This window comes from Schistocerca piceifrons, unplaced genomic scaffold (genome assembly GCF_021461385.2).
Source record: "Schistocerca piceifrons isolate TAMUIC-IGC-003096 unplaced genomic scaffold, iqSchPice1.1 HiC_scaffold_2302, whole genome shotgun sequence".
NCBI classification, from domain to species: domain Eukaryota; kingdom Metazoa; phylum Arthropoda; class Insecta; order Orthoptera; family Acrididae; genus Schistocerca; species Schistocerca piceifrons.
Window position 1 is genome coordinate 14300 of NW_025728232.1, and position 27553 is coordinate 41852.

Sequence of the window (27553 nt, forward strand, 5' to 3'; positions counted from 1 at the left end):
CCTTGGAGTTAGCAGAGGAGGTAAGTGTTTTTGTAGATTATTCAGTCACTTTTCGGGGGGGGGGGATATTTAACAACTAAAATATGCAGCATTGATATTGCTCGATGAAACTAACTGAAAATGTAATTTTACATTGAAGATTGGTTACATTTACCTCATTGTGTAGAATTTCCAAAGGTTTTGTAAAATGAATCTGTATATCACAATCTTCAAAATAGTGCATGGCATCTTCTCTCGCATTTGTGGAACATCATTACTTTGTATTTAAGTTTTTAGTGAGTGTATTTCTTTTACATGGTTAATTTCTTGGAAAATGTACTTCTGTATTTTCTTCATAATTGCTAGGAAATCGTATCATATTGCTCAAAAGTGTAAGTTGTCTCACATTTTTTCACTTGACCTTCTTTGTCAATGAGTTACGTTGAAAAATGAAAAACATAGTGGTAGGACACACAGATGTTAAAGGTATTTTCGGTGTCTTTTATGTATGGTCTGTTATCTACAATACTTATAAAAGCAAAAATACTTGACAGTATCTATAGGTTGCTAATATTTTATCTTGTTGTCGATGTACACACATAAAAAAGTTCTGCATCACCGCAGTTCCCAGAACTCCTGGAATTAGACGTTGACTGTGGATGTTGTATTACAGACAGTCTGACTGTTCAGGGATATCACTAAACCCACCCAAAGATGTAAAGAACCATGCATTAGCAACACCTGTTACACAGAGGGGGCCCGACAACCGATCAATTCTCGTCATTCCACCAGGAAGGAGGTACATGTTGTCTGTAGGTCAACCATGTCCAGACAGTCAATACCGCGCTTTGGTCGCTTTCACATTGTTACTTTGTGCCAGGAAGGGCTCTCAACAAGGGAAGTGTCCAGGCGTCTCAGAATGAACCAAAGCAATGTTGTTTGGGCATGGACGAGATTGAGAGAGAGAGAGAGAGAGAGACAAGAACTGTCGATGACATGCCTCGATCAGGCCGCCCAAGGGCAGAGGATGACCGCTACCTACGAATTATGGCTCGGAGGAACCCTGAGAGCAACGCCATGTTCAGTAATGCTTTTTGTGCAGCCACAGGACATTGTGTTAAGACTCAAACTGTGTCCAGTAGGCTGCATGATGCGCAACTTCACTCCCAGAGTCCATGGCTAGGTCCATCTATGCAACCACGACACCATGCAGTGCGGTACAGATGGGCCCAACAACATGCAAAATGGACTGTTCAGGATTGGCATCACGTTCTCTTCACTCATAAGTGTCCCATATGCCTTAGAGACAATCGTTGGAGACCTGTTTGTAGGCAACCCGGTCAGGCTGAACGCCTTAGACTCACTGCCAAAGCAGTGCAGCAAGGTGGCGGCTCCCTGCTGTTTTGGGGTGGCGTTATGTGGGGCCAACGTACGCCGCTGGTGGTCATGGAAGGCACTGTAATGACTGTACAATACGTGAATGCCATCCTCCGACCGACAGTGCAACCATATCTGCAGCATATTGCCAAGGCGGTCGTCTTCATGGACGACAATGCGCGCCCCCGTCGTGCACGTCTTGTGAATGACTTCCTTCAGGATAACGACATCGCTCGACTAGAGTGGCAGCATATTTTCCAGAAATGAACCATATCTAACATGGCTTGGATAGATTCGAAAGGGCTGTTTATGGACGACGTGACCCACCAACCACTCTGAGGGATCTACGACAAATCGCCATTGAGGAATGGGACAATCTGGACCAACAGTGCTGTGATGAAGTTGTGGATAGTATGACACGACGAATGCAGGCATGAATCAGTGCAAGAAGACGTGCTATTAGGTATTAGAGGTACCAGTGTGCACAGCAATCTGAACTACCACCTCTGAAGGTCTCGCTGTGTGGTGGTACAACATGCTATGTGTAGTTTTCATGAGCAATAAAATGGGGGGAATGATGTTTATGTTGATCTCTCTTCCAATTTTTTGTACATGTTCCGGAACTCTAGGAACCAAGGTGGTGCAAATCTAATTTGATGTGTGTACTTAGTTCTTGTTCATGAAACAAGTTTTCCATATTTGGTCTCCCCCCCCCTCCCTGAGGCTTGGGGTTCTACCATAAGTTCATGCATGGCTTACACAGGACCCATAGTTATACCAGCCCTTTCTTCCTTACCGCTCTGCATTTATCCTCCTTTCCTCCCTGTCGTAACTCCTCCCACTCTGGCCCTTCTGCCCCCCCCCCCCCCTTAGTTTTCATACCTACAGTATGTTGACCTGGCCAGCCATCTGGTTTTCTGTGTTCCTTCCAGTTTTGTTGCCATTGCTTTTTCTTTTTGATCCTTCCTTGTTTAGTGTTTCTGGTCCCTCTTTGGAGTTTGACCTCCACTTATAAATTTTCTCTCTGTAGCGTGAGATAAACCATTTGGGGAATAACTCCCTCCTAGTACCTATGGCGTCGATACCTCTACCCCTTCCTTCCCTGGGGTAGCTCCACATGGCATTCTCTCGTTCAACTCTCCCATTGGGCGTCTTCCACCCTCTGCCATTTCGTATTGGCCATACTAGGTTGACCAGTAGTTTTTTACCCAGCAGTGAGCCCAACTCCCAATCCTCCTCACCTTGTAGTTGCGGGGCCCCCCACCACCATGATCCATATTTTGCTGGATTGCCCCTGCGTTTCGGCCCTTCTTACTACATATCCTCTCCAATCTTCCTTGTCCTGCGTGTTAGCAGATGATGCTCATATGATAACATCTGTCCTCGGTTTTCTTCGCGAAAATGGTCTCTTCCGGTGTTCAAATCACCGAATATTCGTCTGGAACTGGAGGCCATTAGTTAGCGTTCACATTGCCTATGGAGCCGTTGGCCTTGTCTCCACAGTGGCCGGGTTCTTCTCCCCTTTTTCCCCTGCATTTTGCCTGGTTTCTCTGCCATTTTGATTCCCCTTTTTTGATCTTCTCGTGGTGTTGCCCACATTGTCACGATCATGGTATTGCGCATGCTACGGTATTCTGTATGGTATGGTGTGGTGTATGATATGGTATGAATGGTGGAGCTGATGCCCCAAAGCGCATTGCGTATCTGTAACGGTCCTGCTCTCTCTGTTTGCGCCCACCCCATCCTGATCTTTCCTCTCCCTGCTGCCCTTTCATACCTTTAACCTCTTCCTTTGCCCATTTGACCTTCCCCTTGACTGACTGACTGACTGTCCTTTGTGTTGTCTCTCTCTGTTTCTGCCACCTTAGATCTCAGGACTGATGACGTTGCTTTTTGGTCCCCTCCTGCCACCCCAGCCCATCCCCAATCAACCAACGAAACAACCAACATTCTTGATCTGCCCTTTACACTCCTTGATGTCGCAGTTTCGCTGTTTTGGAACAAATATCTTCAGGTATTGTTTCCTTAAAGTTGAGTAATTTACCGTTACTAACTTTATGGTTAAGGCTGTGAGATCTACGTTTTGTGAAAACTGCCTGCATGTTAATTCCACTACATAGGCTGACTAACAGCTACAGAATATGGAAGTGGAAAACCGATCTACTGTAGAAATACAGTAGATTCTGTACTACCGCATAGCAGTGTTACTTCCTATACCAGAAATGTGTCTGTATAAATGGCGCAAGTTGAATACTTATTTAGTTTTTCTTTCCTTTTCCATATTGATTTTATTACGTTTTTGTACTAGGAAAAAGTTTCAGCGTATCCCATAAATTCTTGTCTCTGAACGTACAATAGCAAAAAATGTACGCTAGACTTTTATACTGTCAAACCCTGTCTTGGAACCTTTCTCCTAGATAAGTCAGTACTTATCATTAAGTTCCTTCTTTTGAAGAATTTACGTAACAACATTATAACGGAACTCGCTCTGTCCATTCTTCATTCAATTTTGATTCTGTTGCTTACTTTTCTAAAATCTTGTCTTGGCTGCAAACAAACACCTACACTAGTCACACACGTCAGTAAATATGGTATTTATATTACATGTGCCCAGTACTTTGCAACCTCCAAGGCGCTTGGAGTGGCTTGCAGGAGATCAATCTTCGTGCAGGATGTAGGGCACAAAAGGCACTGGAGCATGTGGCTTGTGGTTTGTTCTTGTCCACAATCACAGGAGGTATCTTCTGTTATGAAGCCCCATCTCTTCAGGTTGTCTCTGGATCGTCTGACTCCTGACTAAACTTTTTAAAGATTTCCATACCAGCCAGCTCTTGTTGCGTCCAGGTGGTAGTTCTTCAGCTTCTGGCGTCTGCAGGTGAGGCGTCGACTTCTTCCATAACTCCAGCCTTGCCTTCTCTGGTGAAATGGTGAGCTTCTCGGATGTTGTCTGGAAGCTCTTTCTCGATCTCAGCCATTGCTGTGGTGGATTATGTCCGTGCAGTGGATGGGCACTGTCCTGTTCCACTTTCAGTCTCTCCTTGTTAGCAACCACTGTTCTGTGTACCCATGGTGGCGCTATTCCAGCCAGGCAGTAGAGCATATCAGTTTAGGTAGGTCTTAAGCAACCTGTGATCAACCTGCAGGTTTCGTTGAGAGCAATGTCTAATTGTCTGGCATGATATGACCTGTACCAGACTGGAGAAGCATATTCAGCAGTAGAACAGCACAGTGCCATTGCAGAACAGCAAATAGTTTGTGGATGTGATTCCCACTGTGTCCCTGCTAGTTTGCGAATTAGGTTGTTTCGAGCGGAGATTTTAATTTTAGTGTTCTTGCAGTGAGTTTTGAATGTCATCTATCGAGAGTGACTCCCAAGTATTTAGGTACATGATGATGATGATGATGATGAGGATGATGATGATGATGATGATGATGATGATGATGTAGTTGGATGCCTGACCATGCAATATGTAGCTCACGATTAGCTTCCCTGTTCCTTAAATGAAAGGCACACCCTTGTGTCTTCGAAGGGTTTGGTCTGACTTGGTTCCGATTGTAATAGTTTCACAATGTTCCAAGTGCTGTTGTCAGGTTTCTTTCCACTCTTTCAAAGCATGAGCTCTGTGTAGTAAGGACTAGGTCATCTGCATATAAGAATCTCTTTGTGCCTGGGGTCAATGGCTGGTCGTTGGTATAAATGTTGAAGAGAAGTAGAGCCAAGACGCTTCCCTGAGGTAGACCATTTTTCTGCGCTCTCCAGCGACTGTGTTGTCCTTGAAATTCAACAAAAAAACTTACGGTTTTGGAGGAGGGTGCTGAGTAGTCTAACGAGGTGGGCGTTCTTGATCATATTGTATAATTTTGCATGGAGTAACCGATGATGGACAGTATCATACGCTGCTGTGAGATCCACGAAGACCACATCAGTTACTTGATGGGTTTCAAAGCCATTCCCTATAAACTGAGTGAGACTCAAAAGTTGCCCTGTGCAGCTTCTGTTTGGTCGAAATCCTCCTTGTTCAGGTATGAGAAAAGGGTCTATTACTGGTAGGATTCTATTCAGAATCATACGTTCGAACAGTTTATAAGGGTGACAAAAAAGGCTAACTGTTCTGAAATTCTTGGGATGATTTGCTTCCTTTCCACGTTTCAGAAGAGCTATTACCCTGCTCTTTCGCCAGATCTTTGGTATATGGCACTGGTTCATGCAGTTGTTGAAAAGCTGCAGGATTCACTTTCTTGTTTCTGGACCGAAAATCTTGAGTTGCTCCATACGGAAGTCATCTAGACAGGATGCTTTACCAGTTTTGCTCTCCTTAATAGCCTTGTTTAATTCAGATATCTGGAATGGGAGAGTCAGATTCCTCGTTTGTTCTTGGGCCTCTTGCTGTACTTTCGGAACTTTGATTCTATGGCTTCCTTTCCCATTCATGAGCAGTTGGTTTGCTATCTGATCTGCAGTAATGCTGCAGTGTGATGTGGATCTGGTTGGGTCATTATTGAGGCGTCTCAATAATCTCCACGCTTTATGACTGTTTCTGATGAGATAAAGTTCTTCCTTCGTTTTAACCCAAGAATTCCTTTTGGATTCTTTCAGAGATGCAATAAGTTTCTTCCCAGCCAGTAGCATTGTCTCCTCGAATGGATCTTCTTAGAATAGCACCTTATACTCTGTAAATTGGGCAGTGAGTTCTGAAGTTAGACCAGGAATGTATGATGTTCGACAACCCCGAGGAATTGGAATTCTGGAGCACCTCTTTACAGCCCTCAAAAAAGTGTCATATGAGTCAGCTGAAGGTTCAGTATTGGGAATTGCAGCGTCCAGCGTTTCTGTAAACTTCGGCCAGTTGGCTTTCCTGAAGTTTAACCACCTTCTGAACGGAACTGTCTGTGGTCTAACTGCTGTGTAGATTTCGCCCATGATCGGTCTGTGCTGTGTATTTGGAGTAGGATTGCAGGCAGGTTTTATGCACTGTTGTGAGATGTTCTCATTGCAAAATATCAGATCGGGGTTGTATCTGCTTTTCCATCTGCCACTGATGAAAGATGCAGGTTGCTTAGGGTCATGTATAAGGCTCAGATGGTTGCCTTCCGCCCATTATTGTAATACCATTCTCATCATCATGCTCATAGCCCCCACGTGGTGCTGTGACAGTTAAAGTCACCAGTATGTTGACTATAAAAGTTATCTGCTAGTTTGATTTTGAGATCAACATCCGGTGGTTTGTATACGGATGTGACTGTACAGCCTTTGATTTCCAAAGTTTCCACTACTTCTCATAGTGCCTGAAAATGTGAAATATTTCCCACGTCTTCAACAGCAGCATTCCAATTCACACCCGACCTAAGCAGTATCGGTATCCTTCCCTATTTGAACACAACACCCTACTCCTTGCTACACATCACGTATCAGTAGAACATACATAGATGTGAGACCTGTCCCGTGTGTCCTACCACTGTCACCTATTTTTGTCTCATCGTGGGTATCTCCTACAGTGTCAGAGGCAGGGCCACCCGTGAACGTGGCCACACAGTCTACTGACTCAGCTCCAACCATTGTGCCGCACCCCCCAGTGGGGCTCGCCACTTTTTGGCGGGTTCGTGCTCGGCTACCGTGGGGCCCCAGCCTTTGCAGCATTTACTCCCTTCTGTGCTGGATGTATGTCCTCTCGCTATTCTTTTTCCCCTCCCTTGCGGAACATGTCTGGGGTATTACTGGGAATGTTCCGCATTATCTGTTCGTTCCCTTTTCCTTTCTTTGTTTACCTTCTCCTCTCGTTCCTCCGCATGGGTGTTCGAGGGTCCTCATTTTCTTTTTCCTCCCTGTGCACTCCCGAAGGCTGGCTCACGCATCTGATATGTAACAGGTGAGTGGGTAACGCATAATTTTCAGCCCCGTGTCGGCAGGTAGAGTTGGCACATACCCCATGGTACAGGCCAGGCCCAGAGAGGGATGATTGCCTGAGCTGCAACCTTCCCAAATTGCCGTATGATTCCTCCGTCAGGTGTTGGGGAGGTGCAAACTGTCACCTAGGGCAGGTGCCCCCATTTGTGAAGGAGCGTGCCACCGGAGATGCTGGCAATCTTGGGGGATTTTCTCGCCGTGAACAAATCATCTTCACAGTCGACGTCTATGAAACGTAAACGGTATGAGGCTAACGATTCAAAATCCCTTCCAGCTGCACCACGGTTCCTCATGGTCTCTTATACTGAAGACAGTCAGTCCTTCGCCGTGCTAAATCCGTTTATTGTTCAGAAATGTGTTGATGCAATTTTGAGCCCTGCTGCTTCTGATTCTCAATCGCAACAACCGCTTACCACCTCACTTCTCCACAGCAACCCTGTTTGTGTCGAGACCCTTGGACCTCTGAATTCTTCCTGTGGCTTTAATTACACTAGGCTGCTTGACTGTTTAACTGAGGCTGAAATCCAATCTTATCTCTCTGATCAGTGTGTCATTTCCATCCATCGGGTTATAAAAATGGTAGATTCCTCTCCAATGCCCACCTGCACTATTTTTATCACTTTTGATATAGTGGTGCTTCTGTCCAAGATCAAAGCAGGCTATGAAATTATAACAGTTAGACAGTACATTTCGAACCTGATGTGCTGCTACCAGTGTCTTCGTTTTAACCACACTAGAACTTAATGTCGACACCCAGCCAAGTGTGTAATCTGTTGTAGGGATGTGCATGAGGGCAATCGTCTGCCTCCTTCTCTCCGCTGTATAAAGTGCAATGGCGGCCGTGCCGCCGCCTCTCTGTATTTTCTTGTGTTCCTTGATGCGTGGGCTGCCCAAGAGATCTGTGTAAGGGAAAAAGTACCTTACCCAGTCACTCGCAAGTTATTGGTTAGTCGCAAATACTGTGTTCTCCCGTCTGGTACCTATAGTTCTGTTCTTAGTACGTCTAGATTCATGAAGGACATGCCCACACAGACATGCGACCTCAAATTCAGCTCTGAGGTTGTGAAATAGCCCAGCGTCACGGTAGCATCGCCATCCCCCCGTCCAGATGTGCAACAAGACATCAAACTTTCAGCTCAAGGGCCGAAGCCACCAGTTACACAACTGGTAGGCCAGAAAGGGCAGGAGTAGTACTCCCATGGAGACTTCCTACATCCCTCCAGCCAAACAACATCCAACTGTCCCTTTGCTAACCAGAAAGGCTTGAAGCAGTCCACCAAAGGCAAACGATCTTCTACTCCGCCAACTCTGCGATCCTCTTCGACAGTATTGCTATGTGACACCTTAGCCTGGCTGGCCTGAGTGTTGCCTGTGCGCACCACCAACCGTTTTTCTGCGTTGGACTCCATAGACCGACAGCACAAGCAAGCCAATGCTTCTGTGCACCCCATGGAGCGGGATCCTCCTGCATTTGTGCCCTGAAGCAGTGACTCTTCGCAAGCTGACACTCGGCAGCCACTGAGGTGACACTCCGTCTCGTCCACATCGTGACTATCCTCCACTCGAACGTTCGTGGCCTTCGGTCCCAAAACGAGGATTTACGGCAGCTTTTAGCATCGCAGCATCCCCTTGTACGCTGCCTTCAGCAAACGAAATCGCACTCTCTCGACCACTTGAAGCTTTAATATTCCTTCCTGGGTCGTTTTGACCTTCCCCCTGGGGTCGGCAATCCATCTCATTGGGCTGTCATGCTGCTCGTAGGGGATGACGTTCGTAGTCTACCCATCTTCAAGCTGTTGCAATTCCCCTTTATCTTCCTCACCTGACTTTTTCCCCCTGTAACGTTTACATCCCTTAGTCATTTGATGTCACCAGGGCAAACTTCCTTCAGCTTATTGGGCAACTACCTCCTACATTTCTGCCACTTGGCGACTTTAATGAACACCATCCCCTTTGTGGTTTTCCCAGAACCTGTCGGAGAGGTTCCCTCTTGACTGACGTTCTTAACCAACTCTACCTCTTCTGCCTTAACAGTGGAGCACCCACATTCCTTTCTGACTCCTCCCACACATATTCCCATATGGACCTGTACTTCTGCATTTTCCAGCTCTCCCATCGTCTTGTGTGGTCCACTCTTTGTAACACCTACTTGAGCGTCCATTTCCCATGTGCTATCAGTCTGCTGACTCCTACCTGACCTGTGTGCACACCGAAATGGCATCTTACTAAGCCTGACTGGCGGCTTTACTCCTCCCTGGCGACCTCCAAAGAACAGTATTTCCCCAGCTGTGATGACCAGGTGGAATATCTCACAAATGTTATCCTTACTGCTGCCGAACATTCCATTCCTCGCAATTACTCTTCACCACGTCGTGTCCCAGTCCCTTAGTGGACTGAGGCATGCCGCAACGCAATTCGCTCACGGAGATGTTCTCTCCACGCTTTTACTTCCATCCTATGATGACAAACTGCATTCATTAAAATCAGATGCGTGCAAAGTGTCGTCGCGTTTTTCGGGAAAGCAAAAAAGCTAGCTGGATTGCATTCATTAGTGGCCACCCATGCTATGCCTCCTCGTTCGATGCTTACTTCGATCGCCAGTACAGGGCACATCCCTCTTCCCTGTTACCTCCTGGAGTCCGTTTCCGGCGCTTGCTTCGGCAGCTTAATTTCAAACTACCTGCAACTTCCCCAGTGGGTGTGAATGCTTCGCCAATTTCGCTTCGTGAAGTGGCCCTTGTTAACCTCGGCCTTCATTGACTTCGTAAGGACACTACTCCAGCCGTACTCTGTCGCCTTCAGTTTCGTTAGTTTCGCACGGAATTTCGCGGTAGTACATTTGTGTACACTGGTGGCTCTGACTGACTGTAGGGTCAGATGTGCCTTCGTCATTGGCACTCACGTCTTTAGTTGTCGGTTTCCGACACACTGCTCAGTATTTACAGCCGAGCTCTTCGCCTTGTATCAGGCCACAGAGCACATCTGGCGTCACAGACTATTAAATTGTCGTGCTCACACACACTAGGCGCCCTTCAAAGTCTCTGTGCGTTTTACACCGCCCATCCCTTAGTGCAACTTTATCAGTCGTGTTGGAGCCACTGTGAATTTTGTGGATTCCTGGTCATGTCGGTCTGCCAGGAAACGAGGCTGCTGACGCTGCTGCCAAGGCTGCAGTCCTCTTACCTCAGCCACTAGTTTCTATATTCCCTCCAGTGATCACTGTGTTGCTGTCCATCAGGAGGTAGTGTCCCTTCGGCATCGCCATTGGTCCTTCCTTAAAGGAATAAGCTCAAGATTATTAAGCTTCTCCCAGTGGCATGGGCGACCTCCTCTCGGCTCTGCCGCCTGGAGGAAGTCATTTTAACTCGGTTGCGTATTGGGCACTGTCTTTTTAGCCATCGTCATTTTATAAGTGGCGCTCCCCCACTACTTGTTACACTGCGCCCAAATTTTAACTGTTCGCTTCCTCCCGGCTAAAAGTCCATTTCTTAACCGTTTATGGTCCCACTTGCCGTCTGATTTATCGACCGTTTTAGCAATTGACGCGTGGGCTGTGGACCGCGATTTACTTTCTGTCCGTGAAAGCGATATGACGAAAGGCATTTAATTTTTAGTTTTGGACCTCCGTTTTGTATGGTGACTTTAGTAGCTCTTTCTCCACGTCCCTGTTTTTCAATGTTTTCTATAACGTCAATTGGGATTGACGTTTAGTCATTTTTAACACCTCTGTCTTCGTGTTCTATAGTTTTGACGTGTGCGCATATGACCCCGGTTGTTTTTGCGTCCAAAAACGAGACACTGTACCGCATTCTACGTGAGCATCTCCTCTGACGAGCAGTTTGTCACTGTGAATGGCCACTGCTAGACTATGGCTGAGAGGCAGCTGGACCGTCCAGTTTGAGATGGCTGCCTGACCTGATGTGCTAGATTTCGACAGTCACTGCGCTGTCACTGTTAGGGCCTCATCTACACCTGCTTCTGTTCCAACGCCTGCTCCCATTCCAGCTCTACACACGCCTACTGTCGCCCCCCGCCCCCCCCCCCCCCCCCAGTGCACCTGTACAGTTTTTTCACCTTTTCTGCTACTCTCCCCAACCCTTCCCCCTTTCCCCATCCAACCGTCCCGTCACAACACTACATGTGCTTCCTCCCATAGGCAACACTGCAGCATCCTACACCACCCTTTCCTCATACTGCCCTCCATCCCCATGACACATTTCGTGTGTAAAGCCACATCAGCTGAGATAGCTGTTCTCAGCGTTTAGGCCTTACTACCCTCCCGTGTGTGTGCATGGTTCTTCTTTTTCATCATTTTATGGAGGATTAAGTTCTGTGTTCTTACAATGCCCTTGGTTGATGCTCAACTTCTCTCCATGTGGTGAGTTGTAATCTATCCTATCTCATATTGTTGCCCCATCCGGGATTTTCTAAGGTGTAAATTACACATTTTGACATTCTCAGCATCCTTTGCAGCAACACACCCTAACAGAATCTTAAAATATGTATCAAAGTAAATAATATTGTTTGAGTGGAGAGTAATTCTGCTTCACCTACACTGTCCACATATTCTCGTAACTGTTGTTGCATGCACTATTTGACTAGTGCTGCTCGATTATTCTCATCTCACAGCACGATGGTGGAATGTGGTGTATCACAGGTAATGGGATCTTGGCTTGACCACACACATTGTGAGGATGGTGAAAACCTCTATAAATAGCGCCTCAGTCTTGAGGTGGGCTGTGTGCCAAAGAGATGCGCGGCTGTGGAGATGGAATAGTCGTTAGCGGGCAACCTCTGAGGGACCTGCTCTCCCTCAGTTGTATAAAGTCTACCTAGGCACACAGGGCTCTATCTAGAGACTTTTATTTAACTAGTTCTTCCTGGGACCGAGATGGAGCCTTCCAATTTTTCTCTTCCCCCTCCAGTGGAATCGATGGGCCAGTGGTAGGTACCAACACCCAGTCTAATAACAGGGTTCATCCAGCCAGTCCAACAGGCTCTGTTAACAGTAACAGAATGCATGCTGGTTGTCTGAATGTGTTTGCAATAGTTAAATGCAAAGAGTAGCTTTGATAAAGTTACACTATTCTGCGTATAAAGATGTTTGGAGGGTTTTGCTGGAACTTAAAATCTGTCAAACGCTAACCAAATGGGACGCTGTTGGTAGAAACGTCTAGTTCCCAACAAGTGAACGACATCCAGCACAATGCCCTGTAGAGTATGCAATAGAAAATGAACTGCAGAGTGGGTGAGGCCAGGAAGGTATTGTTGGTGTGATAAACCTAATTGGTGATACAGTGCAATCACTCTTTTACACTGACTATCAACAGCACGAAACTTCCAGAGTATGTTAAGGCAGTATTCCTTAGTCTAGATGTGTGGATTTTTTTTTTCCCTTGAACACAATGCGCCGTTTTAAATACCAGCACTTGGGACTAACTACTGTTCCTGAAAGGGAGACGCCACTTGGGGCAAATGCTGTAAGACTGCCCTTAAAGGAGTCTTTTGTTCATCTCTTTGGAAGTTTGTAAATTTCTCCGGGGATCTCCCGGTTTGGAGTATGGATTGCAGTGTCTCCCTTGAAGAAAGGAAGATGCAGAAGATAAAAACATCAAAGTGCCTCCCATATGGTGAAGCCAAAAAGATCTATAAGGCTATGCAGCTGCCTCCTTTACTTCAGTTCTCAACATCCAAACCGGAAAACCGATGCTGCTACATGAATGAAGATCCCTATTGCTAATACTACTACTACCAGCTGTGTTTTTCAATGCACTTGGGTGCTGGAGTTACTTCGTAGCCCATACCTCCTCCCAGAACGCCAGACAAGGCAGCAGTTACCAATGTTGCAGAACTCCTTGAACCTCCAAAGGTTTGAACTGGCCCACCATCCAGCACTGCCTCTACCACCTTGGTGGTTGTGGCTCCGAAACCTACCCAAGATAAACAAAAATAGACGTCAAAGAACTGGCTGCTAATGGAGACAGGAAGGAAATAGTCTGACTTTAATGTCGTCTAGACTAAGGAGGAGCAAGAAGAGGTTGTTTGACGGCTGGTATACTCTTCCAATAACACACACACACACACACACACACACACACACACACACACACACACACACACACACACACACACACACATTAAGTGGGTTTTTCATTCATAAGAATGGAAAGTTTACTTAACTCAATAGGTATTCGTTGTGGTACATGATCTTGAGTGTAGTCCTCAGCCTCACTGCTGAAGAAGTACAGTGTCTCCTATGTTCACAATTAGGGTTGCTATGTGCTGCCTGGGTCTGTGATAGTGGCGGAGCTAACTGCTACTGTGACTCCTGCAGGGCTGTGACATCATCTGGAGACATTTTTTCAGACAATAGCAGAGCAATTTGCGCTGACTAGTGCCACTGTCAGCCGGGATACAACGTCCTGTCGTTACCGCTACACCATGGAAAACGCTGAGTTGGACACAAGGTCTGGCAATTAAGAGGTCTAAAATTGCCTACTTTGCGTGAGAGAGTTGGACTCTGCACTGTTCGCAGCTTGTGATACCGTGCCCAGTCACGACGAAACCCGTACAGCATGCTGCAAAACTTGCTACCAGCGTCAAAGGAAGTCCTCCGAAGTGGTCTAATTTGATAAGGCAGACAAGCAACTTTCCCAGCAAATGGAAGGAGGGAATTTTGGTGCCTCTTCTCAAACCGGGAAAGTACCAGACGTTTCCCAGTGGTTACTGGAGCGTCGACTTAACGAGCTGTATAGGCAAGACCTTGGAGCGAATGGTTAACGGTGGTTTGGTCTGAGTGTTAGATACAAGGCAGCTCGTAAGTCGCTCTCAGTGTCGATTCAGGAGATAGCTATCCATTGTCGGCAACGAGACCCTGCAAGAGACCGCTATACAGCAGGGTTTCCTGTGCAAATAGCCTCATTCTTTATCAGTAAAATATACGACACGTCTTGGAGACACCATATTGTAAGGCAGCCCCACCAATAGGGCTTCTGTGATCTCCCTTCCTTTATGCGGTCGTTTTTATTGAAGCACTTTTTTTTCAGTTCCAAGTCGTTGACATGTTGTCGAATAGTTTCGAGCAGGAGGATGTCGCTCAAGGCAGTGTTGTTATTGCTACCATCTTCGCCATATCCATAAACAGTATCATATGTATGGTAAAGAGTGCCATACAATGTTCGTTATTTGTGAATGATTTTGCAGTGTTCCGTTCCTCCTTCGGTATTGCAACAGCACATCGTCAGTTGCAAGTGAAAGTAGAAAGGATTGATTGATTAGGAGCGGGCTGCAAACACCGCCTTTCTATTTTCTGCAGAGAATAGTGTGTGTGTGTGTGTGTGTGTGTGTGTGTGTGTGTGTGTGTGTGTGTGTGTGTGTGTGTATTTTTAATTTACTTGAACTGCATATGTGGAACACCATTCTCGCTTTTAAAGCCTGTGCAGTTTCTATGCCTCATTTTTGACTCCACACTATTGTGGTTACCACACCTGAAGGCAAGTTCCCAGAAGACACTAAACATTTTAAAGTTTCTTTGCCACAGGTTTTGGGGAGCGTGTGAGGTATGTCTGCTCCAGTTTTACAGGGTTTACATGCAGGCCTGACTGGACTTTAAGTGCCTAAACAGAGGGACTCTTTTTGTTCCTCCGTTTTCCCACAGTTTGTCCTCTAAATTCGGTTGTCTCCAGAGTTCACTGTATTCGATGGCAAATTTCCATGATCCTTAGGGCCTTGTACGAGACGAGATGTGCCATGCCTGCTAAATTCCTCATGTTCCAACCCTCCCTCCCCCTGAGTTGCCTTCAGTCTCTACAATGCTTGTATCCAACTGATAAAGTATTCCAGGATGTACAGAACGCCTTCCTCTGGCCACAAAGCCTGGAAAAGGAAGACACTCTGCTGGGTGCCAGGGCACACGGGTATTGTGGGGAACGAAAGAGCGGCTGTAGCAGCCGAGGAGTCGTCGTGTTGTAGTCCTTGGTTAGTTTCGTGTGTCATTCCCCTTGCATGCTATTGTCACACTGCTGAGGTGAAGAGTCGTGCATCGACGGAAAGAGGAGTGGTAGGAACTGACAGCTGACAAGCTGCTCATAGTGAAGACCACTATGTGGCCACAGTGTACCACCTTCCTTCCACATAGGCGGGACGAGGTTCTCCTTACTTGTCTACACGCAGGCCACCGCTCTGTCGCATGAATTCTTGCTCAGGCGAGAGGACCCTCCGACATGAGCTGCTTGTGGCATACAGATCACCGTCCACCACATTTTATTAGACTGTGTTTTACTTTCGGAGGAGAGAGCAGCAGCGGATTTCCTGACAGACGTGCCCTCTATTTCAAGCAACATGCAAACGAATGTGGCAAGAGCTTTAAGGTTCAGAGATCTGTTCGACTTCTCTCCAAAAAGTTTAGGGTGTCGTTCTTAACGTGTTATCTGGGCGATTGCCTCACCCACGATTTTTGTAACTGATCAGACAGACTCATTCCTCGTACCTTTCTTTCAGCTTCTGTAGTTTTACTTCTGTTCCCAGATGTAGCACCTTTCACCTGCTCTTTTGTATGAAAGGCCTGTGAGATCGAGTGGTTGTGTGTGTCAACGTGAGGTTGGAGTGAGCGAATGGGTGTCATTTTATGAGATTTCCTCCTCACTGTGTGACTCGCCCCCCCCCCCCCCCCCCCCCCCACGAACACACACAGTGAAAGAGAAACAGGACTATGGATCCCCATAAGGGTTTGGATAAAGTCTATTACCACAGACACATGCGTGGTGGTCCAAATCCACCAAAACACCTCGATTTTTTGTCACTTTGATACGAGAACTGTCATCCTAAAGGAAGAACCAATGTGTTGTTTTCTTCATCAGAATGGCTTGGAAATAACTTCGTTGCTCATCGGTTGGTTGCACCTCTTAAGCCTCGAAATACCTTTTATTATAAATGAAGTATCCGTTTAATCAAAGCGTCGGTGTAACATCACAGAGCCATTCCTAGCGTACGCTGCCCCTCATAAGCGATCATCCTGAGGGCCTCTCGAGGTTTGTCGTGTTGAGGACCTGCACGCCGTTCACATAGAGACAGTTAACGATATGCTTCTGTGTGCTCCGCCAATCCGTTTTGTGTAAGATATTTTGACGACCGACCAGACCATTTTCATAGGGTTGTGTTGGGGTGGCGAGGACGTGAGACGACTAAACTCGTGGCACTGGGAGGGGACGATCATGTCGGTCGTCGAAATATTGTGCACGAATTGGAAATGACTAATCTGAACACGCGGAAGTGAACTGTCGATGGCTTGTGTGGAGGAAACCGAGCAGTAGATTAATTCACATAAATGGATGGCACTGTGGAAGGCTCGAAACATGCTGTTTACATCTTTGTTTACTGCAAGGCGGCGATTTTGTGGGCTGGAGTAAGCAAGACTCGCTAGTGTGTAAGCAAGCTGCAAACGTCTGCGAAATCCAAAAATACATTTATGGTGTTTATTCGGAGTCTTGACAAGAGAACAAGAGGATGAAAATTTAGGTGCTTGGTTACTTATAGTGAGGCATCCATAGTTCCCTTCTGTCATGTTCGCCATCTGTCTTAGATTTAGATGGGAACCTCCCCTTGTAAGCTTGTCCGCTCGTGTGTTGTGATATACATTCGTAGGATTTGCTAATTCATTCAGAGAAGGACTTTTCGTATGTCTGACGTCAATTAAGTTTTCACACGCAACCTCAGTTTTGTACAGAATCTCACGTTTGGTGAAAGGAACGAGTACAGGATTCTATAAACATTACTAATAGACTGTTAACGGTCAGAGCATGTGCAATAGGTTCCTAGGTATGCGAGTGGCACGAAGACTTCGTAAGTAAAAGAGCCCAGTACTTTGTTCTCGACGGCGAGTGTTCATCAGAGACAAGGTTAACGTCAGCAGTGCTCCAGGAAAGCAAGATAGGGCCGCTGTTGTTGTCTATACACACAAATGATATGGCGGACAGGGAGCAGCAATCTACTGTTTGCTGCTCATGCTTTGGAGTATGGGAGGGTGTTGAGGATGACTGTATGATGATAGATGATGAATTGGCCAAAATTTCTAGTTGGTATGACGTATGGCAGCTCGTTCTAAAGTAGGAAAGTGTACGTTAATGCAGATGAGTATGAAAAAAAACTCATAATGTTAAGATATAGTGTGAGTAGTGCTCTGCTTCACACAGTCACCTCATTTAAATATCTCTGCATAACGTTGCAAAGGTACGTGAAATGGAATGAGCACGTGAGAATTGTGGCAGGTAAAGCGAATGGTCAATTTCGGTTTATTGGGAAAATTATTGGGAAAGTGTGGTTCATCTGTAAAGGAGACGACATACAGGGCACTGATGCAGCCTGCTCTTGAATACTGTTAGTGTCTGTGATCTGCACCAGGTCAGATTAAAGGAAGATATCAAAGCAATTCAGAAGCGGTTTGCTCATTCGTTGCGGGTAGGTTTGAACAACACAAGAATATTAGAGATTCTTTGGGAACTCAAACAGGAATCACTGGAGAGAAGGCGACGTTCTTTTCGAGAAACTTACGAGGAAATGTAGGGAACTGGAATTTGAAACTGACTGCAGAACTATTCTAGTCCTGCCAAATATACATGTTGCGTAAGAATCATGTAGTTAAGACAGGTGAAATTCGGGCTCATATGCAAGCAAATTGTCGTTTTCAGCTCCCTCTGTTAGCAAGTGAAACAGCCTTGAAATGACAAGAAGTGATACTGGGTACCCTCCGCCACGCACTGTACAGTGGCTTGCGGTGTATGTACGTGTGTGTAGGTAGTTTGTCGGTAAGGAGACGATTTCTTGCCTTCGCAGAAAAAGGGTATTTTTGATATAAATGCACCAATTGTACGTCACTATCCGCTTTTTGTCCGTATACTTTGTGCATTTTTCCAGTGAGGAGATTCCATTCCCCAAGTGTGGCTGTAAGATTTCCGAACCTATCCTTGGCGGGAATAACAACGTTGTTCATCTAGAGTACAACAGCCAGGGGATGCAAGTGTCTCGAGCTAGCCTGGTGGTGGTGGTGGTGGTGGTGGTGGTGGTGACTCGGCCCCTTAGGTGTTGGAATACGTGGTTGTCATGTGGTTGTCATTGTGTACCAAATCTGTTTCCAACTGCCACAACAGCTTCATGTGCAGGTAAATTTTCCTGATAAGATGACTTCTTTCCGTTTGTAATCCAATCTTCTTCCCGCATGTTTGTCGCCACTAGGTTGGCAACCAAAACTTGCATAGTATTTTTTCCCCATTGCAAGTTGAACTGTGAATAAAAATCATAATTTTTTTCTTGCAGAGAAAAAAAATCACAATGCTTTCGACATAAACCTTTCAATCTCTTGTGCATGCCACCTGTGTACCAGTTACTATGATGCTACTGATTTCCTCGCACGAAGCAATGTACCCAGTCATTGCAGCAAATTATCAAACAAAAACTCGGTTGAATTTTTTGATATGCTCCAAAATTTTGTGAACTACTTTTTGCACTTCATTTGAGTACTAAACGAACATGATGTACACCTTGAATAAGACTTACTCTTCATGGCCAAAGTACGACGCCTCGTCATGATCAATGAACGACGTCTCTTGATAAAATTCCGGAACTTTTTCCACAAAAGTTTCTGCGCTTACCTTTTACTAATTGTGCTTGGTCTCCTTCTAAATACTCTCTTGCACAATTGATACACCGCTCCAAATGCTGTTTCTACTTCCAGAAGCAGTCTTGGTATGCCTTTTGCTGGTTCGCGTGAAGTGTCGTCTTCGAATTTTCTTGCCTTGCCTATCATTGCAAATCTTCGTTGTTTTAACGTCTCAATATCATAAACGTAGATCCACGTCTCATCATCAGTTAAGATTATCTCAACGAACATCTGGTTCCCATTTGCGCCATACAAAAGCTCTTCACAGATTCAGAGGTGAAGGTCTTTCTCGTCTTGACTCCATAGCCGTGTGACCAACCTGGCGGCAACACGATGCAGTGTCGGGGTTTTGTGACATGATCCAACTGAAATAGTACATTCTTCTGCAGTCTCTCGGACATTCTGTCTTAGATTGGCACGCACAGTTTCGTTGACGTTCCTGACATGAGCGTCATCGGTAGACGTCGAAGGGCGTCCTGAACGGGCGTCATCATAAACTTCCGTCTTCGCATATTTAAACCGCGTGATACACAGAATACGGCTTTGGCGCTCAACAACGTAGAATTTCTGCATCTTGTGCGTGTCTGTAAATGTTTTCTAGAATTTCACGCAAAATGTAACTCAACGTGTTGCTCCTCTAACTCTGCCATCCCGAAATTCACAAACTGTGCGACAAAACATTATACTCGGTGAAGCTCTGAGCAATAACTTACGGACCTACAGCAATGAAACTTTTGACAGTTACACATTAAATACAGGTGTGTACAAGGATGACACCACTTGGTTCCAACACACCACTAGCGCAATTACGAATGTTTACGAAATTTTGAAAAGACAATATTCTTTCTTAAGATATTTCTATGGCATCTCCTATTTTCAACACCTTGAATTGTTAATTGTGTAGTAGATCACTCTGCACTTTGTCGATATGTTAATGAATGACTACAATTTCGGAATCCCCTTCAATTGACCATTTCTCAACTGCTGTTAGTGTCGCAGTGGATATTTCGTAATCTTGCACCAGTTTCGGACGTATTTTCGTCAGTGTTAAACTGTTTTAAACTTTCTGGTGGTGTGATATTCAGAGTCATTGTTTGAGTGGAATGTATACGACATGCCTGAGTAAAAAGAAGTGGTTAGATCTAATGTGTGGAACTATTGAAACCTATTTCACTGTGGAGCGTTACAACACTACCTCCATTCAGATCATTCATTGTCAGTTCTCTGCAAGGCCAGGAAATTTTCTCCCTGTAACCATAATGGGATCATTCACCAGTCACAGTTTTTTATTTAGAGAGGACTATTCTTGGTTTTCATTCAGATGGCTTGCTGGTTCATTTAACGCAATGGGTAGCTAAATTGTTGTCTGATGACTTAGTTATGTAACAGTTTGTTCCACAAAAATCAGTTAAATACAGCAGCATACTCGGTTGGCAAGGCACTGTGAAGGACTGGTTATCTGACCCTCCAGGGGGTTCACAGAACTAGTGAATAAGTGCACGGCTGTCATGGGTCCCCAGCCTTTGCAGCATTACTTCCTTTCCATGCTACAAGCTTGTACTTCCACTATTCCCCCCGTCTGCCTACCCATCAGATAGTTTTCTTGGTGCACACCTTGTTGGGATCTGTTTTATGGCAGGGAATCGAGTTTTCACTTCAGACATTTTCTGTAACTTCTCGTTAAATAAAAACATAGTCCCCATTCTTGGGTTTGACTAGCCACCTATTTCCAAAGTTCTCCGGAAAAGCATATCGTGCAGAGGAGGTCACCCAATGCAGTGGATGCTCCAAATTTTGTGCCTTTCCATCATTGCACCCTTCGCAATGCATTACTGGCCAGGTAGTTATTGGTGAGGCGTGGTGGAGTGTACGGGAAAAGTTCCAATTCAGAGTGGTGTCACAACAGCAGATGAGCTGCAAATGTAGTAGATGAAGTTATCTTCCACTGGCAGTCATACAGCCCAGCAGTCTCTATGGAAGGAAAGACCCCTCTTAATCCAGAGAGATACAACCTTAAAATGTTCCCTTCCTTGGCTATGCCATGGGAGAACCATAGGGTTAAGTGGCAAGCAGAGAAAGATGCTCTCCACAACATGGTTTGCATAAGGACTGATGGGGATTCCTTGTTGGCCGCAAAAAGAACTTATAAGACAAGTTTGTGGAAGTGGCAGTCATCCGTATAATGAAAAGTGGGTCAGTTTTGATCAAAGCAGCATCCCCTGCCCAGTCACAGGTGCTGCTTGCTTACAACACGCTGGGTGACATACAGGTGACTGTCACTCCTCCATTGTTGTTGTTGTGGTCTTCAGTCCTGAGACTGGTTTGATGCAGCTCTCCATGCTACTCTATCCTGTGCAAGCTTCTTCATCTCCCAGTATCTACTGCAACCTACATCCTTCTGAATCTGCTCAGTGTATTCATCTCTTGGTCTCCCTCTACGATTTTTACCAACCACACTGCCCTCCAATGCTAAATTTGTGATCCCTTGATGCCTCAAAACATGTGCTACCAACCGATCCCTTCTTCTAGTCAAGTTGTGCCACAAACTTCTCTTCTCCCCAATCCTATTCAATACCTCCTCATTAGTTACGTGATCTACCCACCTTATCTTCAGCATTCTTCTGTAGCACCACATTTCGAAAGCTTCTATTCTCTTCTTGTCCAAACTAGTTATCGTCCATGTTTCACTTCCATATATGGCTACACTCCATACAAATACTTTCAGAAACGACTTCCTGACACTTAAATCTATACTCGATGTTAACAAATTCCTCTTCTTGAGAAACGATTTCCTTGCCATTGCCAGTCTACATTTTATATCCTCTCTACTTCGACCATCATCGGTTATTTTACTCCCTAAATAGCAAAACTCCTTTACTACTTTAAGTGTCTCCTTTCCTAATCTAATTCCCTCAGCATCACCCGACTTAATTTGACTACATTCCATTATCCTCGTTTTGCTTTTGTTGATGTTCATCTTATATCCTCCTTTCAAGACACTGTCCATTCCATTCAACTGCTCTTGCAAGTCCTTTGCTGTCTCTGACAGAATTACAATGTCATAGGCGAACCTCAAAGTTTTTACTTCTTCTCCATGAATTTTAATACCTACTCCGAATTTTTCTTTTATTTCCTTTACTGCTTGCTCAATATACAGATTGAATAACATCGGGGAGAGGCTACAACCCTGTCTTACTCCTTTCCCAACCACTGCTTCCCTTTCATGCCCCTCGACTCTTATAACTGCCATCTGGTTTCTGTACAAACTGTAAATAGCCTTTCGCTCCCTGTATTTTACCCCTGCCATCTTCAGAATTTGGAAGAGAGTATTACAGTTAACATTGTCAATAGCTTTCTCTAAGTCTACAAATGCTAGAAACGTAGGTTTGCCTTTTCTTAATCTTTCTTCTAAGATAAGTCGTAAGGTCAGTATTGCCTCACGTGTTCCAACATTTCTACGGAATCCAAACTGATCTTCCCCGAGGTCGGCTCCTACCAGTTTTTCCATTCGTCTGTAAAGAATTCGCGTTAGTATTTTGCAGCTGTGACTTATTAAACTGATAGTTCGGAAATTTTCACATCTGTCAACACCTGCTTTCTTTGGGATTAGAATTATTATATTCTTCTTGAAGTCTGAGGGTATTTCGCCTGTCTCATACATCGTGCTCACCAGATGGTAGAGTTTTGTCTTGACTGGCTCTCCCGAGGCCATCAGTAGTTCAAATGGAATGTTGTCTACTCCCGGGGCCTTGTTTCGACTCAGGTCTTTCAGTGCTCTGTCAAACTCTTCACGCAGTATCTTAACACCCATTTCGTCTTCATCTACATCCTCTTCCATTTCCATAATATTGTCCTCAAGTACATCGCCCTTGTATAAACCCTCTATATACTCCTTCCACCTTTCTGCCTTCCCTTCTTTGCTTAGAACTGGGTTGCCATCTGAACTCTTGATATTCATACAAGTGGTTCTCTTCTCTCCAAAGGTCTCTTTAATTTTCCTGTAGGCAGTATCTATCTTACCCCTAGTGAGACAAGCCTCTACATCCTTACATTTGTCCTCTAGCCATCCCTGCTTAGCCATTTTGCACTTCCTGTCGATATCATATTTGAGACGTCTGTATTCCTTTTTGCCTGCTTCTTTTACTGCATTTTTGTATTTTCTCCTTTCATCAATTAAATTCAATATTTCTTCTGTTACCCAAGGATTTCTATTAGCCCTCGTCTTTTTACCTACTTGATCCTCTGCTGCCTTCACTACTTCATCCTTCAGAGCTACCCATTCTTCTTCTACTGTATTTCTTTCCCCCATTCCTGTCAATTGTTCCCTGATGCTCTCCCTGAAACTCTGTACAACCTCTGGTTCTTTCAGTTTATCCAGGTCCCATCTCCTTAAATTCCCACCTTTTTGCAGTTTCTTCAGTTTCAATCTGCAGTTCATAACGAATAGATTGTTGTCAGAATCCAAATCTTCCCCAGGAAATGTCTTACAATTTAAAACCTGGTTCCTAAATCTCTGTCTTACCATTATATAATCTATCTGATACCTACTAGTATCTCCAGGATTCTTCTAGGTATACAACCTTCTTTTATGATTCTTGAACCAAGTGTTGGCTATGATTAAGTTATGCTCTGTGCAAAATTCTACAAGGCGGCTTCCTCTTTCATTCCTTCCCCCCAATCCATATTCACCTACTATGTTTCCTTCTCTCCCTTTTCCTACTGACGAATTCCAGTCACCCATGACTATTAAATTTTCGTCTCCTTTCACTACCTGAATAATTTCTTTTATCTCGTCATACATTTCATCTATTTCTTCATCATCTGCAGAGGTAGTTGGCATATAAACTTGTACTACTGTAGTAGGCATGGGCTTTGTGTCTATCTTGGCCACAATAATGCGTTCACTATGCTGTTTGTAGTAGCTAACCCGCACTCCTATTTTTTTATTCATTATTAAACCTACTCCTGCATTACCCCTATTTGATTTTGTATTTATAACCCTGTAATCACCTGACCAAAAGTCTTGTTTCTCCTGCCACCGAACTTCACTAATTCCCACTATATCTAACTTTAACCTATCCATTTCCCTTTTTAAATTTTCTAACCTACCTGCCCGATTAAGGGATCTGACATTCCACGCTCCGATCCGTAGAACGCCAGTTTTCTTTCTCCTGATAACGACGTCCTCCTGAGTAGTCCCCGCCCGGAGATCCGAAGGGGGGACCATTTTACCTCCGGAATATTTTACCCAAGAGGACGCCATCATCATTTAATCATACAGTAGAGCTGCATGTCCTCAGGAAAAATTACGGCTGTAGTTTCCCCTTGCTTTCAGCCGTTCGCAGTACCAGCACAGCAAGGCCGTTTTAGTTAATGTTACAAGGCCAGATCAGTCAATCATCGAGACTGTTGCCCTTGCAACTACTGAAAAGGTTGTTGCCCCTCTTCAGGAACCACATGTTTGTCTGGCCTCTCAACAGATACCCCTCCGTTGTGGTTGCACCTACAGTACGGCCATCTGTATCGCTGAGGCACGCAAGCCTCCCCACCAGCGGCAAGGTCCATGGTTCATGGGGGGGCAGTCCCCCATAACATTCTAAATATAATTCAGGGCATCATTGGCCGCCAAGTTCTGCTCTTGCAATCTGATGAGCTGTGCACCAGTTTGGAGTGAGGGGTGTACACTGCGTTCATCATGAACATGGGGGACCAATGGACAATGGGTTGCTATAGGTGCCTTCATCTTGGCCTGTGAGGGCAATTAATTGCCTGAAAAGGTCAAGGTGATTATATACCGATATGTGATGTGAAACTGTATGCCCCCCCCCCCCTTCCACGATGCAGTGCTTAAAATGTCAACTGCGGAATGCACCATTCCCCCCTGCTCACCAGGATGCACCATTTTCCAGAGTGAAGATAAGAATACGAGACCCTGGATGATCTAACTTGTCAAGAGCCAAACAAGTATGAGTGGTTGCACCCAGCACGTATAAATGTCATATGCTGCAGCTGTCATGACCTTGCCTGCTTTGGCAACAGTACTCTCACCAGCTACATCTCCGACAGTGGGGCTTCAGGGCTGCTTGACCAAGCCTCCCCCCCCCCCTTACCCATAGTTGGCAACTCTCCTCCTGCTACTTCCACCTCACCTACTTGAAAATCATGGACTTCCCACCCATCAGGGACATTGGTCCCCCACCTCCCAGCCAGACAAGTCATGTTCCTCTGGCTTGTCTAGCCAGAAAGAGGTCCCTTGGGACATGGGACACTTGCTTCCAGGGTTTCCACTGGTCTGCAAACACTCTAAGAAGAAGAAGTATCGAAAGTCCTCAAACAAGAAAATTCTGGTAGCCCCCACACCACCAAATCGCGCCTGTTCCATTCCTGTGACCAAGGAAGAGATTCTGGTGTCCCATGAGGCCCAGATGGTACCACGTAGTGGAACCCAGAACCTGTGTATATCGATGCTATAGCCCCTCAAGCTATGGCAGCACGTGACCCTAAGGCATAGCCACCTCCTTGGTCGCTTTACGGCCCCACAGTACTTCAACATTATTATTCTCCAGTGGATCTATAGCAGTTTTTTCCACCTCCAGGCTGAGCTATGACATCTTTCAAACACTTCCTCTGCCTTCCATATTGCCCTTCAGGAGGCTCGTTTTCCACCAATGCAGACCCTGGCCCTTCATTGATAGGGTGGGTATTATAAGACTTGTGCTACCTATGACAGGGTGTCAAGCAGAGTTTGCACATATATTCAGGACACTCTTTGTAGTGAACTTGTGCCTCTTAATACACCTTTAGAGGCTGTGGCTGTTTGAGTAAGGGCATTTCAGAATATCACCTACTGCAGTGTTAACCTCCCCCACCCCCAACGGTAAAGTGTGTCAGAATATACTGTAATCATTGGTTTCTCTGCTTCCCCCACCTTTTTGGGGATTTCAATGCCCATAACTTTTTTTTGGGGTGGCACTACAATCATTGGCCGTGGCAAAGACCATGAAAGTGTACAGCCACAACCTGACCCTTGCCTACTGATTTCTGGTAGCCCCACAAACTTCAGCTTGGTGCATGCAACTTTCTTGGTTATTGACCTTCGTGTCTGCATTCCTTGTCTTCTCCCATCCATCCATCCATCCCTCCCCAAGAGAGTCCACGATGACATGTGGTGACCACTTCCTGATGTCTTCTCTGCCGAGATGGGCTCTCAAACAATGTTGACCAGGGTACTTTCACATCTTCTGTCACCCTTGGCTTCCTAATGCATGGAGATATTGATGAGGCAGCTGAGAATATGAATGCACTCAATCTTTGGCAGCTGAATTGGAGATCCCCTGTCTGTGGACCTGCCCCAAAAGAAGACAGTACCTTGGTGGTCATAAAATGGTACAGAGGCCATTAGAGATTGTATGTTGGCTCTCCAATGCTCTAAGCAGCACTCACAAAGCACCTTATCACCTGTAAGCAGCTTCATGTTCGGGCCTGCCACCTAACAAAACAAAGGAAATAAGTTTGCTGGAAATGGAATCATTAAACCATAAGACTATGTACCTCTCCTGTCAGGTTTGGGCTAAGATCAGAGATCTCTATGGATATCAGACACCTACAGATGAGCCTCGTATTACTTTGAATGGCACTGTCTGCACCGACCCAGGTGCCATTACTGAACATTCTGCTCTTCTTTATGCCCGGGCATCTGCATCTGAGCATTATCAACCTGCCATTTGTCTCCTGAAAGAGTGGATGGAGGAAAAGCAATTATCTTTCACTACACACCACTGGAGCCATGTAATGCTCCATTGAGCAAGTGGGAATTTGTCGGTGTCTTAGTCCACTGCCCTGATACAGCCCTAACACGAGACCACATCCGCATCCAAGTGATTAAACATCTATCAGGGTACTGTTGGTGTCATAGCTTTACCATCTTTAACAGCATCAGGAGTGAGGGCAAGTTCATATCACAATGGCAAGAAAGTATATTTGTCCCACTACTGAAACCGCGTAAGCACCTTCTAGAGATGGGCCATTATAGCCCAGTTAGTATCACCAATGCTCTCTGTAATTTTCATGAATGCAGGGTGAGCCAGCAGTTGTGTTGGCTCTTTGGGTCTCGGGATGTTCTTGCTTCATCCCAGAGTGGAAGCAAGTTTTGTGTAGAGGTTTATGAATTCTTATGCCAGATAGGTACCACTGCAGCAAAGTGAGGGAGATCTAGCAATGAAGTGGATCAAAAATCCAAGCAAAGAACAGTAGAGTACCAACAGCCCATGTGCCACCAAAGGATATAAGACTGGACCATGTCTGTCACTTGGAAGTAAGGCAGAGATGCAAATTTCCTGAATATAATGAATCTATATGGGTTTATTGTGAAAAGTATGTAGTCCCACTGTGCAGTAACAAAAATGAAGTGCTTTAACACTAGAACTGCTGATACTTGGACGTACCTACAGTAGAACCACAGCTGGGTCACTAATGACCCGCAATCTTTTCCTTTATTTCCCCTATGTCAGTGGGTTATTGTTACTGCTAATCAATCTATTGTTAGAAGCACTATGATATTTAGAATGAAATTAACAAAAATAAACCATGTTTACACAAATTATAACTTAATATTTTAAAACTTACATGTATATGCTGAG